We start from the raw sequence: 19,189 nt of genomic DNA on the forward strand, positions 1-19,189 counted from the left end.
GTTTGGGGTCGAAACACTTGGGCCATGGGGTCCTGGTGCACATTCTCTATATAAAGAGATTGCACATAAGCTATTCGACTCTACGCGTGACTAGAAGGCTGGCTATTTTTCTGTCAGAAGATAAGCATTGCTATTTAATGTGGCAATGCGGCCAGTCTTCTGAGAACGTTCCCCAGTGACAGCGATGCGGACGAGTACTTCGACGCCTAACCACGCCTAACGCCTTTATTTTAGTTTTAAGTTAGTTTTTATTCCTTTTTTTTTGGTATTTTTAAGTTGTAAATAATGTGTTAGTTAATATATTGAAATTTTTCTGTTTGAACTACAATTATTATTATTAATAATAGGTTGTTTAATACTTCGAAAATAAAAGCAATACCTAAAGAGCTGTGGAAGAAATTTATTTATACAATATTAAGAACAGAAAATATGACTGCCTCGGTGGCCTAGTGGTTGCAAGTGCGACTGCTGGGCAAGGGGTCTCGGGTTCGATTCCCGGGTCGGGCGAAGTATTATTGGGCTTTTTTCGGTTTTTCGAAAATTTCTCAGTAGTAGCACGGAGTCTGGAAATGTGCCCGGTATATGGCAATAGGCTCACCACCTATTACATGGGACTTACTACATAAATTGTGAAAAGTGGGTGTACACAGTGGCATTACGTGTCATAATGTGCACCTCTGCCTACCCCTTCGGGGATTAAAGGCGTGACGATATGTATGTATGTATGTATGTAAGAACAGAAAATATATTGTAGGAAATAGGAAATGTCATCAAGGTCAATAATTTGCAATGTTTTCTGATGTTGCACGTTGCACATTGTATAATTTTTCCTAAATTTCTTTATTCGATTATCAATTTTATATTTTTGGTATAGTAAGGTATATAAGTATAGGTAAGTCGAAATTCAATGAAAATGCTGACCGCTATAATACGCTAATGTTTTTACCTTGGAGAAATGCGTAATGAAATTATCATCTTCGTTTGAAAAGTAAGTATGCAAGCAATTTTTCAAAAAATGTTCAGTAGTAGCAGGTAGGGAACTGTACCCAGTAAATTATGAAAGTAGGCTCACCCCTATTTAAGTCCCCTCTTTGAGGAGTGGCTAGAGAGGCGTCACGGCGTCCTCACCTACCGCCTGACGCAGGTGCTTACCGGACACGGAAGTTTCGGTAGGTACCTGTTTCGGATTCGGCGGGAGGAAACGCCCGGGTGTCGGCATTGCGTGGACCACCACTAGGTGTGCCCTGCATGGGCTGAGCACCGCCGTGTGCCGTTAGGGATGTGATCGGCGATGGTGACCTCTCGCGTCCGGCTCTGGTTCAGGCCATAGTGTGGAGCGAGGGGGAATGGGACGCCGTCTCGTCCTTTTGCGAAGCAGTCATGCTAGCTAAGGAGGAGGCGGAGCGCGTGAGGGTACGATCCTCCTCACGCCCCTGGCGCCGGAGAAGACACTTCGGGCATCGGGGATCGCGTGACGATCTACGGCCATCGTAAATGCGGGTCTGCGGACGGCGAGCAAGGGTAGTTCGCCTCTACTAACCCCTTCGGGGATAAAAGGCGTGACAATACGATTATACGATTGGGTGCGGCACTGATTCACGAAATATGACATACAAAACTGTTTGGCAGAAATCGTCAGAAATCGTTAGTTTGTTGATAATATAACAATACTTGGAACTTTGGCAGAGCATTGTTAATCTCTTCCGGTTATAGGGAGTTCCTTGAACACCGTGTTGTTTGATTTCACAGTCTGTGGTTAGCGGATCTATGTTAAAAATTAATGCTTGCATTACAATTTACACAATGTATTACGTATATTTTGTCAAACTGTTATATATTTTTTGTATTTTTACGTAGGATTTTAAATAGGTTATTAGAGCCATATCTCATTTCGGATCAGAGCCCATTCGTCCCCTAAAATTCGTCCCCCAGCATAAAAGTTGTAGATTCGCATTGTTGGTCTCCTGGTAGGGGACCAATTAATATTTTAATTAAAAATATTATTTTTAAGGTACCCATTCGTCCCCTCTAACATATTTACAATATAAGTTAAAGATTCGGCACCTATTCAGGTGCCTATTGGTACCCTGAGATAAAATTAGCTATATTTTACATAAGAAACGGTTAACATAGTACACTTGTGTTTATTAACGGAATTAAGTTTTAAGTTATTATGATTTTGCATGTATGTAGTTGGTAAATATACAAAAAAATAAGAAGTGATTATTTACTGTTGATATGTGTTCTATTTTTTTTTTTGCATATTTTATATTTAATGTTGATTTATATGATGGTCAATCAAGGCTGATTTTTGTAAAAGAGTTGTATTTTGTTAGTTTCTAGGACATTGTGATTTTGTATGTGTTAATCTTATTTGAAATAAACATGATATCTACCGAATAAAATATTTTTTATTTAAGCCTTTTCCGCGCGACTGTATCAGGACTACCAAGCTGCAGTATACACATATACATGTACTTATATTACAAGAATGAATAAAAATAAATATTCTTTAGGGGACGAATGGGCTCTGACCCCTAATTTCATACAATAAATGTGTATTTCGTATATTATTTTACTTTTGTATATTATAAATTAAATCGCCGAAAATGCCGGCAACCATGATATGACGTCATACAATATGTAAACAAACGAACGAATTTGTATGTAATTTGTTATGTATAAACTGTAAAGGAGGATTTACAATCTACCGTATAACATTATGGTTAGCCGTTTATACAATCAAACGTTCTGTAACACAACGGCTGAACTAGCCGAATTGAATATGGCTGAGTCAAAATCCGCCAGCGAGTTTTCGGCGTTATGCATTTCAGCGTAATGACTACTGGACTAGATAATGACTAGTTACATTGAAAAAAAAAACACATTCGCGATTGTAGAAGACATATGAGTTATTTTAAATAAAACTAGAGTCAAGTAGCCTATTTGATTAATAAAGATTTGGGAGTAAAGTAGCGTAATAATTTCTCCGCCTGTGTGTAAGAGAATAGACCATCTCCTAAAAGGCCAAACAACTGATCTATAATTTGGCAATGTCAGTGATTAGATGAGCATAAAACTTGTTGCAGATAAATGTCAATTAGTGTAATTATTCAGACAGGAAAAATAATAAGCATCACCAACGAAATAAAAAATGTATAATTGAATTAATGATGCGATGTCAACTAAAACACGACGTATTATTTGTTATAGTGTAAAATTATTACTATAATATATTGGACATAAAAATGTATACGTACATATAGCAGAGCACTTTGCTGATACCAATCACATAAAATACGTAGACTCTCCTGTAGAGTACCTAGTAGATATTGCTCGAGAAAATAGCACATTACACGGTGGAATGAATACAATACAATTTGTAAAGTGTACATTGATTGCACTTGGTGACAGTTGACACTGGTACGCTGTATATATACTAACTATACATATAACTATTTATTCTACAAAGGGACATTTTTGTCTCTTATGTTCAAACTTTAGTGATATGTTATAGGGATCGCACCTATTGGCACCAGTGGCACGGTGGTGTTTGTTGCTTACGGCTTAGGAACCTAGATTTATTAAAGAGCTTGGCACGATTTGATGAAATAATTACAAAAGACTTATTTAATAGCAATCGTTGTTCCTAATATGGAATGCCCTAATTTGGTAATCACGGTAAAGAAAATGTGTGCAGAAACGTAGATATATCTTGTTTGTTTTGAAAATCATCACGCGCCCGTCCAGTCTGTCTGTTTATCGTCGCCATTGATAAAACAAAACGTAGCGAAATTTACGAAAATAGTTTGAAACTATGGCAAGTTTCCAATTAATGTACAGAAGCTGTCTTTTGCATTGTTTGACTTTTCAAATTCCTATGCAGTATTGAGATAATTTAGTATTATGAATCATTTAGACAGTTATTTGTTTTCCTTGCTTCTTGAACTCGCTTTAATTGGAAATTGTTAAAGACTATATTATTGCGTGTGAGTACCAAGTTTCATTAAAATCAGTTCAGTAGTTTCATCATGCGTTGTCTTGTGGATATCCACGTGATTTATTTACCGGAGCTTCAATGCTCAAAAGGCTGGAAATGCAAATCTCAAAGAAATCTCAGTTTGACTGCTCGTTTGCCTGCCAATCCCATAAACGTTTCCGTGAATTTGGACTTCAAACTTAGTATGTGCTCAGAAGTTCTATCTACATATTAATATTAAAGATATATTTCAACAGATACAATTACTGGGTATATAGAAAGCGTGACGTGCATAATCAATAGTTTACCGACAGTTCTGTAACCGAATACAATGTGAGTAGTCAATATCCTGACAATGACGATTGACGACTTACATAATTATGTTACTCGTACTACGGCAGGTGTTGACTGGTTAGTCAACGACGTAGGTATATATGCTATAGCTATATGTATATTTATTCCGAAACATTGATTTGTATTTCACAAGCCTGTGAGTTAACACGTGTTAGGTCTAGATAAGCTTCACAGAGAACGCCTGTTACCTCAATATTCAGGACATTACGTGATTTTTTAAACTATTTTGGCTCTGCTTTGCCTCATTATCTATAAAATATTGGTAATAGAAATATGTTAAACAATTATTACTTTCTTGTTGACCTAGTGATTGATTTCTGGTTTTGAAATGTGGGTGAAACATTTTCAAAAGGACATCACCCATTTTGGTCCAAATTCGAAAGTGCCGGCCGAAATGGAAAAGTAGAATAATCTGTTAGTACTAAACGTGGGTCATGTCCTTTCCATATAAAAACCTCTTTTGTCAGTTCTGGGCTACAAGGATTATTAAAATTACTACTAAATCTATTAACTGCCGATTTCAATAATCGATCACAATCTAAAATATTTATATTAAGATCGATTTTTGACATTAGTGCTAGGTAGATAGAGGTTCAGTCAAAAATGAAAATCAATTCAATGATTTTGGATCGGTTATTGAAATTGGCAGTAAGGCACAGATTTGCCGAACTGTGTTAGTTTTTATATATTTTGGTGCGGACGGATAGATGATATGGAGACTGGCCGTAAGTAAGATGTGAAAAAAAAAATTAACAAGTTTAATTGCAATACCATTCATATTCTTTATAAAGTTTTGACATGTGTTTCAGAAACTGATATTTCGTGTTGTTTTTGTTTTAGCTTAATAATAATTACACGAATGAATCATTTAGATCCTTTGTCTATTGTACAGATGAGTTTTATTATTAATACGTTATTTTCTATATTTAGTTCATGGATGAAAACCATTTTAAACATTCTCGAAAACATTAAAATATATATACTTATACAATGGACTGAAACGGGTATTTTTATTGTTATTTTTATATAATTGTTAATAGAATACACTATAAATAGTTTGAGAGTTCAGTGAATAAAAAAATCATTTAGATTCTACAAGAGTTGTTCTAGTAAAAATTATCCTGTGAAGTAATGACCTAAGATCCATGAGGTTTTCTATTCGTAGCGTTACAAAAAAAAAAAAAAAAACTGTTAAAACTATCGTGTGAAGAAATAATCTGTTTACTAAAGATATTGTGAAGACCTAATATGTACTCTTAAGGCTGAATGGGCCTCTTTCTTTGCAGCTTAATAAAATAACTATCTACCCATTTTCCTGCTTCTTTATAACATTATCCGTATGAGCTACGGATTAGGCGATGTCCTGCGGCCTGCATACATGTAATTTATGGAGACTATAGATAAATCTGAGATGTTATCAGTATAATCTGGTTCATACAGAGTCCGGGGACCTACCCGCAACATATTAATAGCTCATTATATTTGCATTCATAGTTTAAATATAAATTGGTGCATTGCCTATGCCATCGTATTTTCTGAACAAAAAATCTCCGAATTTACTTCTGAATTATTTAAACACACCTCAAGCTAAAAAGAAATGTATGTATGGCAAATTACAAAACATGTAATATGTTGTTTTCAGACCAAGAAAAATACTTTTTTTTAGGGGGGGGGGAAAATCATCCAATGACTTCTCCGCTTTGGGCGAGGCGAGAGGTAGTGTCAGACTCTTACTGACTAAAAACCACCCCGTTCCTACTCCTGCTTTTTGAGCCGGAGCCCCGGTAAACCCGCTAGGTAGTCCGCAGCTCCGGTAGGGGAAAGACCTTATTTGTTCGACTACGGAGGAAGGTGTCTACCAGGAAATTTTGAATGGGCTATGTACTACCTACACACTAATATCAGGAAGATCAACTAATATCAAATAGTTATTAACAAGTTATCTGACTATGCAAGCTATTCACGAGTTGCCGACACTAGTAAGCCTATATCAGTTCTCTCGAACATGAACTAAGTACTTAAAGCAGATTATCCCAGTGTATGTGGAAATAGTATTCTGGTATTCATTTGTGTCAAGTTATGTAAACTGAACTAATCGCTTAGCCAACAGTTCGGGTAATATTATTTTTATTCTCACATATGCATTTGCTACCTCAGGTGAAAAATACTTTTTTTAGCTTTTTTAAGTCTGTGTTTGGCCACCAACCCGCTTTCTGCCAGAACGGCGAAGCGAAGATATGGCCGAAGATGGAGCACACAGACTTAGATAGGAATACAATTTAGGAAATAAATAATAAATATACTATTTAGAAGTATTTTAACTTCAAATTATACTTGCATTTCTAATTTATTTCACTTACTACACCATTTTTAAGTCTTAGTTGGGGCGCTATTATCACGAACTAAAGTTGACCAGTAGTTTAGGAGCCTATGGATATTGATGTACATACAGCGATTCTAATTAATGTTCTAATATTTTAAAAACATTATATTACTCAGTACAATCATATTAAATGGCAGAAAGAAATACTTGTTTAAATTAAACAGTCAAAGATCACTCAACCGAGATAAAGGTCCAGTTTATCGTGAATATTTTATATTGATTTGGCTATTCCTAAGGTCAAGTGTTCAAGTCCAATGTACCCACTACCCACTTACTGCAGATATCATTGTTAGCAGATACCTATACTATGTCAAACATTTTTAAGTTAAGTGTGGGAGAGCCATGCTTCGGCACGAATGGGCTGGCTCGACTGGAGTGATACACGGCCTCACCGAAAACCGACGTGAAACAACGCTTGCGTTGTGTGAGTGATGTTACAGGAGCTCCAATTCCTCCCAATTCCCGATTCCCCGAAAACCCTTGAATTTGTAACCCCCAAAAGGTCGGCAACGCACTTGTAACGCCTCTGGTGCTTCAAGTGTCCATGAGCGGTGGCGATTGCTTACCATCAGGTGATACGTCTGCGCGTTTACCGGCTTCCATAAAAAAAACGTTACCTTCAGAATCTATGTAAACTGTCAATCCAATAAAATGTCTTTGTGTTACTCGTAAAAGAATTTAATGGCAACTAGACAACTCTGTTTGACGGATCTTAAGAAGCTCTTTCTTTATTCGATGATCCAACTAACCGATTGGCTGAACATGTAAATGTCATGTTCAGTAAGTCGTGGGCATGGCCACTATAAAAGCAGACAAAGTAGTTCCGCAATTAGTTATTGTTTAGTAAAAAAATAAAAAAAGTGTTGTTGTTGCAACGAGTTTCTCCGACGTTAAGTAAATTAAGTTCTTTCAAAAGACTTCAAAGTCAGTTTAGTAGGTCTCTCAGTAACTGCTGTTGTTGTATTTATATTATAAAATTTTAATTATTTTATAAATTTCTCAGCTCATTCTTGTAACTGTGCACTTTTTACCCACAACAAACTAATAAAAATAGCTGTAAATAAAAGATTATTACATCTAATAATAACTTTAAGTTCATGTTTTGCTCATACAAATTGTCGGAATTGCCAGTACGTTGCGGGATTACCTATATGTATTTAATTTTGTAATACATTCTCGTAACCGCGACGGAAAACGAAAAGGATAATGTTATAAAGGACTCCTAAATGTTCGTAGACAGATGACACATGTAATCTACGTTGTCAATTGCGCAGACGAAATGACCATGATTTGTGAACAAGGCTAATTTTAACTCTATTATCAGTTTTATACTGGATAATACCTGTTGGCTGCTACATTTCCCAACTTATCTAATCAATGTACAGATATAATCAGTTGTCTTGCCGACGACGCCTACGTCTTACTTTGCCTGTTACAAACTAGTCATTGAATTATACATAACCTAGTTACTTTACATACATAATTTACATGTAGTATTGTTTCTTTATTTCCGTGTATTGACATAATTAAGCATTCGAGTCGTTTTACTTAAGTATACTAGACGTTATTTCACGCCGGTTCTCTGTGGAGCATCATTCCAGGTCGAAGCATGGCTCACAGACGTGTAAATATGTAATAAATATCGTAAAAAGTTAACTAGAAGATAGAATAGATAGATAGAAGTATCTATATTAATGTTCAACAGCCAGCGAAACAGAGAGTTGTATTCGATGATTTATCATCTTTTAAAACGATGTCATAGCCAATTGATCTATTTAATCCACTGGTTTGTTTGGAGGAAAAGTACTTCGAAGTGGTACCTCGAGGGTCTTTCGATTACTGACCCCAGGGTACATGGACTGATTTTAATTAATTCACTTTGATTGCATTTTCGCGAAACTGGGTCCTAGTTATTTATATTTATCGTGACTCTTGACGAATCTTTGTCTATAGCTTTAGCCACGCACTTAATGCCGTGTTGAGCGGCCATAGCGTGACGTCACTTGGCGACTAGCCAAAAAACCGGTTGAAACCAGATCAACACGACCGGCAGACAGTTGCAGGTTAATTAACAATTTTGTATGAATGGTATTTGAACGCTTTAGTGACGCATTCTAAATAAGGAAATCCGAGAGATCGGTTGCTAGACATTTCAAGCAGACTAACGTTGATTTCGTAATGGGTTATAAATAGGTATTTACTAAAATGATAATGTATAATTTATTACCTATTTCATGTATAATACTTGTGAAAGTTTGTAATTGGCCATCATTAAGTTGTTGTTTTTTAATTATTTTAAGTAACTAGTTAGCTGTAAGTTTTCCGAAGTGTAAATTAAAATAAAATAAAATACTTATAAAAAAAATGTGTAAAATTGGAGTGTTATACTAAAGTGCCCAGTGCTCACAGGGTTTCACATAATTAGAAAAAATATTTTTGTGTAAAATAAAATTTGTCATAATATAGTCTGTTCCTCTCTTCCTACCAAGTCTCTTACTTTGGTTGAATAACAGTAAAGATAGCACACATAAAGAAAAAAAAATACTGTAGGTACATATAAACAATTTTAGAAACGTAACATCTATTGTTTTGGACATTGTGGGAAATGTGATTAAATTATTTACTCATTGACCTTACCGATAACAATGTTATTGTTTTAACAAAAAATATTGTTCTAGAAGTTTCGCGATACTACGTACAAGGAGGCGCGGCTCCGTCTTGTTAAATTTATACGTCACCTGAAGGTTACAAAGGATTTATATTTAACAGTCTGCCTTTCCAATTCTGACGTCAGAAGAATCCGGTTTTCTACCACTCCTCGTTTATTTTATTACCAACTATAGAAAAATGACTTAGCAACTTATGTAAGGTACCCATTCTCGAAATAGAGGAAGCAAAAATTCCTATCAATTTTATTTGCAAATGAACACATTAATTTGTGTCCAGCAAGTACTTTTTTTAAGGAAATTTATTTGATATCTCAGCTTATAAATTTGAATTACAAAACAGTTAAAATTATTAAATCTAAATAAATGAAAGAAAATGAGTAGTTGGGATATGACATAGTAATAGTATGACCAAAAAACCACAAATAATGTTTAATAAGTTATTTCTCATGAAATATATGTTCGTACTAATTACTAGAACCGTAATTTATCTGTTACGTTTGAAAAAAGAAATAAGTAAGCAAGCAAATAAAATCGTTTAAATAAAATTATAGTAATCTGAACAATATTGAACGGTAGGTAGATATGTTAGTGGGGACAACTTCGTTATCAATGTGTGGCTGTGACCTTGCGGGTGTTGCTATGACAACATGCACTGACCGTACATAACCAGCCAGTAGACTTATTAAAAAAAAACCTACATGTGTAGCCCAAAAATATTTTCTATTTAAAACATGTCTAGGTACCAGTGGTGGCCTGATTGTTTCAATCAAACGTTCAAAAAAAGCCCACGATTTCTTTTCCATTTTCGATCAAACTTTTTCAATTTCAATTTTCCCGTCTATTAAAAACCACATTCGGAATGGGTTGTATGAAAAAAGAGTCCAAACTGTCCAGCCGGCTCGGCTTTCAGTTAATTCTTAAGTTAAATTAATTTACAGACCTCTAAATATAATAAAATATTTCTGTATATTTACCTATCCTGTGGGAAATTTATATGCGTAAGTTCCTAACGATACTAGGTATGTACCTAATTATGGATATTTCTGACAAATTAGATTTAATATTTTGCATACAGCTAAAATTAACAACAAATGATTCAAAACGTCCTTCACTTTCTGTGATATTTGGTTGCAGGTTTTTGCCAGAAACTTCATAAATATTCTTTATTAATTTCGATCATATATGTACTATACTTAGTGACGACAAATCTCGTGAAGTAAAAGTCGACCCGTGCGTTAACAACTGCCATTCTACCATGTGGCTCTTGTTAAAGCGACCAGCTGTTTAAATGTCACGTGACGTAAGTGTGACGTGCACCTCGTCGTTTTGTTAGAGCACAGTTTTAGACCGATCTCATCCTCCCACTGTTTTCACATGAATGCACAAATTACTCATAATTATCTATAAAACTGCCCATTGTTGTCTTACACGTGTCTGTTATATTTATTACTATTATTACTTAACGTAACTATAATAATAATGCTAGTCTGACTGCCAAGTGCAACTATAATTAAGAGTAAAGAAAAAACTTCAAGGGGATTCCTTTGTCGATTAACTGTTTAATAAATTAATACCAAGCAATAAATCGATAGTATCAGTCGAATGAAACACACCGAATTTATACAGATTGGTAAGTACTAAGACCGTATTAGTGCATTCGTGATAGCTGCATAGCGACTGCGGCCACAGGAGACAAATAAACGTTGCAACGGACACCGCAAGTCATTCTGTTATCGGTACTTTGGCGCGCCGATATCAATTAGTCGCGTGTGATATTGCTCAGCTACGCTCGAACGAAACGTTTCGGTCAGGCTGCGAAGAAATCACGCTGTGACCTCGCTCGAACCGGGGCATGGTGGCTAGTCCAGCCAGGAAACATTAAAAAACGCGACATTTCTGAAATTGTAGTCACAATGCTTAAATAATAAAGCTAAACTAGTATTGCTTGACCTTTTACAGGCGTAGTGTGACTATGTCACATTTCGGCCAAAGTCCAAATTAGAATGTCAACGGTATAATAAATTGTACCTACACTACATGTTAAGTAATAAATATTTTGTAAGGAGGGACTAGGTATACCTAGCGTTAGTTCCAGTTACTAGTACGTGCTCTTTCTGCACATTTCGTAAACCGAGTACCTATATAATGTTATTGTGACGATGGAAAGTAAATCGAGTAAAATGTTCAAACAACTAGGACCGGTACAGCTGTTCAAACAGGTACTAAGTTCAGGGGAAGCTGATGCAGTTATATTTTAGATCTTATTTTCGATGGGAACGGCGATTTTAGTTTATCATGTTACTTACTAGACGGTATCACAAAATTTGATGAAATTCAAATAGGATGTTAAAGTTTGATCCTTAGTTTTATAAATTCATCGTAACTTCATAACTGTTGACGAGGTTAGACTCAACTTCTGATGCCTGTTTTAGATACGTTCAGTTTTGCTTAAAGTTACTTACATACTTAACATAGTAACATGATAGACGTGAGAATAGAATAACAGGCATTAAGATAGTTCGTAAGAAAATACGGTAATAAATTAATATATAATAAATTAATGCTTACAATGTACACAAGGAATTTAGAGAACTTGTCCTTTTTTTTGAACAAACATTGATTAATCTGTGGTAGAGTTGGCCAAGGCACCTTGGCTTATATTTACGTTTTAATTTAATTAAAAATGTACAACTGTTTATTTTAATGCAACTACATTTATACGGATACCACTTCAAAAGGATTACTGTTTGGTTACAGTAATAACCTTTATTCAACGTGGGTTGAAATATATTTTCTGAAAATATGGAAGGATTAAATTTCAATAATTAATCCCTTTTCATCATTGTTCAAAATAATAAAAGAGCCACAAAGGAAAGAGTACATTAATTTTAAATTTCTTATTTAAATAAAAAATGTGTTTAAAAAGTATATAATAATATTCGTCAATTTGCATCGACATTAGTATAGAAACAGCCATTTTCGTATTTTACTAATGTAAATGTGTGTACATAAAAACGAACCTTCACACATATGTATTCATTATTAACATCTGGTGTCTTCGTATTTGTAGATAGCTTTTAAAGCAGATTTTTAATAATTATAATAGTCAGATTTTTGCTAAAATCTTTCCGCCGTACTCAGTTATTTAATGGTTACTTAATTCAGTCTATAGCAATTGTTTTCGATACAAAGTCGTTACTAAAAATAAATGATAAATGATATTTATTTTGCAAATAGGTTACAATTTAACTTATTTACACGTCAATCTCTTAAATAACTAGATGAGGCCGGCATTTCCTATCGGACTACTCTGAGAAGAAATGCCGAAACAAACTCAGAGGTCATAGTCTCTTTTCAAGTCCAGACCAATAGTTTCAGTAATCATAAAACGACTCTGAGCGTGACAGTTAGTCTGTGTTTAATAATATAATTTCAGTTGATATTTGAATTTTATTCCCATAAATCGAGGAGGCTTCATTTAATCGCCATGAAAATTAATTACCACATTATAATACCGAGTGACAGTCGAGGACAGCTCGATTAATTAGATTTTTTTTCACCGTGCATTCAACGTCCGTTATTTAAATAAAGAGAATATAATGTGAATAAAATAAATAATCACTGATTTATTTCGTAAGAACCGCAATAAAAGTTACAGAGAATATAAAAAAAAACCATTTCATTTTTATGTCTTATGTTACTCAAAATCAAAGATTTTTATTGTGAGCCAGTGGTAACAGAGATGTTTCAGTTTTCATTTAAGTATGTAAAGCATTCTTTAATTTCATTCTGTTCACGCAAAACAAAGCTACATTTCACACGGGCAGTAATCTCTTCCTTACAAATAGTTAAGACGCTAGAATATTGTTAGCCAACCTGTTTATTAACGCAAGTTTAGATCGTCTTAGTTATTTCATAGTTCGCTATTCGTAGAACAAAACTAGATAAACGTTTAATTTCCCCAGTAAATAAGTAATTAAATTATTATTGTGTACATTGCAATTTTGTGGAATAATTATGTTTACAATGAGTAAATCTGAGTGTGCGGTGGGTATATACTATGTAGATAATATAGTTAAGTGAGCTATATGCTTGCTAATAAGTACGCGACCTGACCTGTTGATCTCTTGACTCTTTCCCTTGATTCATTTATACGAGACACAGGATCACTTAGACACATTATTTAGGTTTTTTTATTATTGTTTTTTTTCAGGGGGAAAATCATCCAATGACTTCTCTCGCCAGGGCAAAGCGAGAGACATTATTTAGGTAAAAATGTTTAGGAGTAGAGTAAAAATTTCTATTTATCGTATTAGCGTTGTATATTATATCTAAATAATACCAAGAAAAAGTAAATTGTCTGGTATTCTATAAAAGTCGACATAACTACAGGATGCAAATGACATGCCAGTGAAGTCCCTACATTATGAAAATCAGTGAGGCGTACAACTTAGATAGAACAAGGAAAAGAAGTTATTAAATTAGGCGGTGCAGTGTAAATATCAGTCATTGAAGTAGAAACCGCGATCTGACTTCTGAGCAAAGGACCCGCGTGGAAAAGTCTGTGTGCGTCGCAAAATTGAACCCGTCGGCGAATAGAATATTCCACAACAAACAATTACTGGTATCAACGGCGTACGGCTGCGCTTATCACCCAGTTAGTGAATAAGAAACTATACTAGATACACATATGCGTAGATATATATATTTGTGTACAAAGGTTAATCGGAATATCGATGATGATTAATCGAAATACTTTATCATACTTTAATGTTTATATTTATAAATAAATTGCGTATTTATATAAAAAGAAAATGGAAATGTGATTTTTGTACATTAAAACTTCAAGGTACGCACATTTTTGCGTAAGTTAATAATAAAATAAACGATGTAATTTCATAATTATATTTCAAATATAATGATTAGCCATTATTTTTCTTTTTTTTTATAATGCTAACAGCATACACGAACATGTTCGTATGGTAGTTCATATTAACACTCCCATCGTGCATGACGTTTATATACAGGTAAATAAACTAGGTACAATATTATGTTTATTTTGGCGTCATGTAAATCAAGAGAATGCTACCACCGTTGCTTAATCACATCATCTCATCACGTGCATCATGCAATTTAGATCTTTATGTATATTGATTAATGCGGTAATTAATGACTGTCATTTTTGATTGCATTGATGTCTCATGTCTCCAATGGTGATAAAACATTAGATTGACAATAACTCGTAGTACGCCGGGAGCGCAGATCTACGCGAGACACAATGAGTTTTCTATTGTGTCTCATATACAAGAGGTTAATGAATATTAGTCTGTCTAAAGTCAGTCAGTCTCTATGAAAGGTCTTGCTTAAATAATTTTGGTCTTTAATCCCAATTTCTACAGATATAGGATTTTTATAGGTGTGTAACGTTTGCACATAGTTTAATGGACGAGATCTGATCGGATTACTGCCAAATTTGATACTGCTGTTGTTTGCCAATACACTTTTTTTACATTTCACACATAGAGTATTTGTATACAATTACTAGGTTTCACAGGTTTACCCTTTTAACGTAATCTCGGATTTATTTTATATATCACTGTTGTTGTCACGTTTGCAGTACAAAGATGCAAAATAAAATCCCTTGTAACTATTTGTATGTAAGTATTAGAGGAACTTTAACACATCTCTTTGACTTTGTAGCGAGTGATGTATTGAAGAAATATGTAAGATATGTAGGACGACTAAAAAAGTTATCAGAATATTTAAAAAAAGTTTACATGCATAAGTGAGTATTATTACATAAAACTAGGATGTAAATTTGGACTTAATCTTCAAATACAGGCACGATAAGCCTTCAAGCGGAAACATGAAAACGGTTGAAAATGTTTTAATGAATTACAAATGTATCACCCGCCCCATTAATTTATTTGACCCTCTCCCGCCCCTAGGCAAAAAGGAGTGTCAAATTCTTACTGACTAAACACCTGCTTTAAGCCGGAGCCCCTGTAACCCAGTTGCGATTCTTTGCAGCCAAGGAATTACAAAGACTTAATAAAGAAAATACCGTTATCCATTACTTGTGCACGTGTATCGATAGTCCATTACATACATAGGTAAAGCGTGACCAGTACGAATGACGACAAATTTATTGCAAGAACACTGTAATTTAAAACTCCTTGGTCATAATACCGTGTTGCCGTGCATATAATGACACGAAATTTAAAAGGCCTCAAGTACGAAGACAGTTATTATAATGACGCTGCCCACCGTCCAATATGACTGACACCTCAAGGAACATCTATAATGACAGCAAGCCCATTTGATTGTGTCTGTCCGTTTTTCGACCATTATTTGTCTTCCTTTACAATACTAAAATATTTCCGATAACCCTATTCTCTCACATCTTTATTTTATTTGTCTGGACTTTAAAAGACACTATGACCTCTGAGTTTCTTTCGGCATTTCTTCTCAGAGCAGTCCCACAGGAAATGCCGGCCTCATCTAGTTATTTAGGAGATTAACGTGTTACATTGTAACCTATTTGTTAAATAAATATCATATATCATTTAGCCGGCAAATGATCCTACTTACAGATCAGCTGACGATAAGCAGTCGGCGCCACCCATGGACAAGCAAAACTAAAAGAGTTGCAAGTGAAACGAGAATGAGAAATGAGATGCTTATGACTGTTTTGTAAATTAAATCTATCTATTTTTTTTATTAGTAGCAGTCTTGACAGGACTACAGAGACACAGATAGATACATACATATCACTATCATTACGAACACTGCAATATAAATATTGCAGTATATAATGTAATTGCAAATCGAAACTGGAATTAATTAGCGACACACAGGGCCGGGATCACTTTTGTTGCGTGCCCTCACATAACTCAAGCGTCTCAAGATAATGGGGAATACTTCATAAAGTAATTTAACATTACATCACATTTATATACATAAAAAAAACGTTAATTAATTTTCCAGCAACACTTACTTAAATAGGACTTTTGGTCTAACACCATGAACCGAACTTGACTTTAAGTTTCTTTTTATTTAAGTATTAATCCTAAAAACTTCCTCTACAGGATTCTCCAATACGAGAAAAAGGATTTTAAACTAACTGCCACACTCAGAGTGGTTCATTAAATTGGTCCTAACGAATACACAACTAATTTTCATTAAATCCGTTAATGAACGATTCATCTCAGAGACATTTTTTAAGGGTTCATTAGTAAATGTCATCTTTAAGTATTCGTAGGGTGGGGTATCGCCAAATCATTGTATAGATTGCATATCGATAAACGTTTGGTGTGGCTACACATGAAAAAATGTTAATATCAAATGATTAAAAACGTTTATTTAAACACATTGAATGCATATAAAACAGTAATACAAGTTAAATTTCGTACATTTATCGATAGTTTTTAATAAAATACAAACCAAAACGGCTATTTTCGATCAAAGAAGATAAAGCAATCGGACTCTTTTTTTCCTGGTAACTGGAATCGCTTTGGCACTTGTCAGTATCAAAGTCTGTCATCATGTCATGTTTTATTATGACAGTAGTTTGTGTTGTTTACTTAAAATTAATAAATTATTTTCTTTGGTTCTTGCGCTTAAACCAATAATAATAAGCCCATGTGCTATCCGTTATCACACCCTGGTAAGTTTCATTAAGTACATTCTGTACATCTAACAATACAATAACAACAAATAAAAGATGGTTATGTTCATGTTTTGTATTATTTTAGGAGTGTCTGCATATAAAATCACGCGACAGAGTGGTCAATTTCTCCGCCGATGAAAAGCTTTATTGGCACAACAGTGATTAAGAAGAGACTAATGTTGTAAAATCCAAAATAAAAGATTGCAAGTCGGTCCCAAAGAAACAAGCGGCATGGGAGTTTAATTGTAATGCTAATATACACATGGTAAGAAGGAATTATTATTATTGATACAGAATTATTTGTTTTGATAATTGTCATACCTAAGTATCTATAAACTTTCTGTTTTTTCAGCTTGATGATAAGAAAGCAGTCACACTTATAGCTCGGGCTACAGAAAGAGGAAAACAAATTTTATCTACAAAAAGGTTCACACAGTGTTGCATATGCACAGGACCCTGTCATACATCACTTGCTCCCAGGGAAAGAGACAGCTTCATAGGGTGTGCCCAGTGCAGCGCTGTAAAACGGCACTGGCTAAACAACACTTCTATGGGATTGGTAGCCAAATTTATAATAAGATCAACAAAATCTGTTTCATACACTCTACTATCATCCGTGAGTGTAAGGAAAGGGTTGTCAGCTGAATAAAAACTCAGAGTTACGAGGACACTGAAGTGCTATTAATGACTTGACTAATTTCAACACACACAAAATAGGCAAGCTCGGTCTTCTTATATAAAATTGTTACATTAATTGCTCAATTTTGTAGATGATATTGAATTTGACTATGTACTTTATGAATAAAATTTACTATAGTGTATAATGTAATCTTTCGCTTGGGTACCAGAGTTCATACAAATGTTTGTATTTGTGACTTTACATTATATTTTTGTAGATGTATTAATTTGAGTGCTTTGTGATTCAATAAACATATTTATTTATTATATATTATATTATTTATAAAGCTAAATTAGAATTAGAAGAAATGAAAAAATCTAAAAAGGATTGAAATAAATGTTTACAATTGATTATTTTATGGATTTTTATTTATTCAATAATTGATATTAACATAGAAACCTATCAACCAAAGCATGTTGTACCATAAAACACATTGTTGTTGGTGTTTTCTTTAATTAGTACAACGGTAACATCATTTTGGATCTGAATACCAACACAGTTCATTGGTACCAAACCATCTACCAATAATGCTATATTATGCAATGTTGCACATGCAAATACGATAGCCACAATTGTTTCCACCTTAATACCCATTCCCAGTCCGTCTTAAAGACAAGGAAATCTTCTTTTCCAAATACAAAAACATTTATCCACAGTATATCTGGTTTTCATTTGGCTTCTGTTTAAAATTGGTGTTATATTAACACCATAACACTGATTTCGTTGGTTTCTTTAGATTAGGAGCCGGTAAAGGCAATTTTATAACACTATACGGATACTGGGGTGAATCTATAACGCTCATGGAATTCTCGAAAACCGCCACGATCCGACTTCTCTGTTCCTTCTGGCAAATTCCACAAAATCAATAAAGTCTACCAAATCAAACATCTTCGCTTAAAACAATGAAATTAGAAATTAAAATATGACCAATTTTGTGTAAACATATGTTCGACAAAGATGGCGGACGTCATAATAATCGACCATTAACTACCTTAAGTAAAGGTTTTGCCATACTTAACTTTAAATGTCATTTAAGCAAGATAAAGGACCATTAACTGTCTCTGAGAGTGAATTTTTTTAAAGTTTTACTAAGGAACGACTTAAGTAGCCATTAACTGACTCTGAGTGTGGCATTAAGTCTAATAACAAAGAAGAAAAACTTGAAACAACATTAAAAAAACATACAATCTCTGAACATAGTCTTTATGAAAAACTAAACCTTAATACTACATTTGCTAATTCGAAACCTATTACATATTTTCGTTATCTACGTCTATTCTAAATATACATTTTTTTAGATTATTAGATGACTCTGTAGACAGTAGCAGTATAACCAGCAACGCATTTAAATAATCCAATTTTTTTTAATCGAAATGATAAACTTTGTGAGGATATAAGGTCGCATGTATGTGTGTTACACTTTCACACAAGACCTACTTAACTGATTTGAATGAAA

The 19,189-nt window shown here is 34.2% G+C and overlaps 1 protein-coding gene and 1 long non-coding RNA gene across 3 annotated transcripts in view; one reads left to right on the plus strand and one right to left on the minus strand.

Annotated features, from left to right (window-relative positions):
* LOC118267604 (calcium-binding mitochondrial carrier protein SCaMC-2) overlaps window positions 1-19,189 on the minus strand; it is a 160,851-nt gene that overhangs the window by 14,641 nt on the left and 127,021 nt on the right. The gene's annotated exons all lie outside the window — the stretch shown is intronic.
* Window positions 16,523-17,973, plus strand: LOC118281478 (uncharacterized). Its single transcript, XR_004784234.2, has 3 exons — window positions 16,523-17,051; window positions 17,140-17,319; window positions 17,407-17,973. It is a non-coding gene; the product is annotated as an uncharacterized LOC118281478 (long non-coding RNA).

This window comes from Spodoptera frugiperda, chromosome 25, assembly GCF_023101765.2.
Source record: "Spodoptera frugiperda isolate SF20-4 chromosome 25, AGI-APGP_CSIRO_Sfru_2.0, whole genome shotgun sequence".
NCBI classification, from domain to species: Eukaryota; Metazoa; Arthropoda; class Insecta; order Lepidoptera; family Noctuidae; genus Spodoptera; species Spodoptera frugiperda.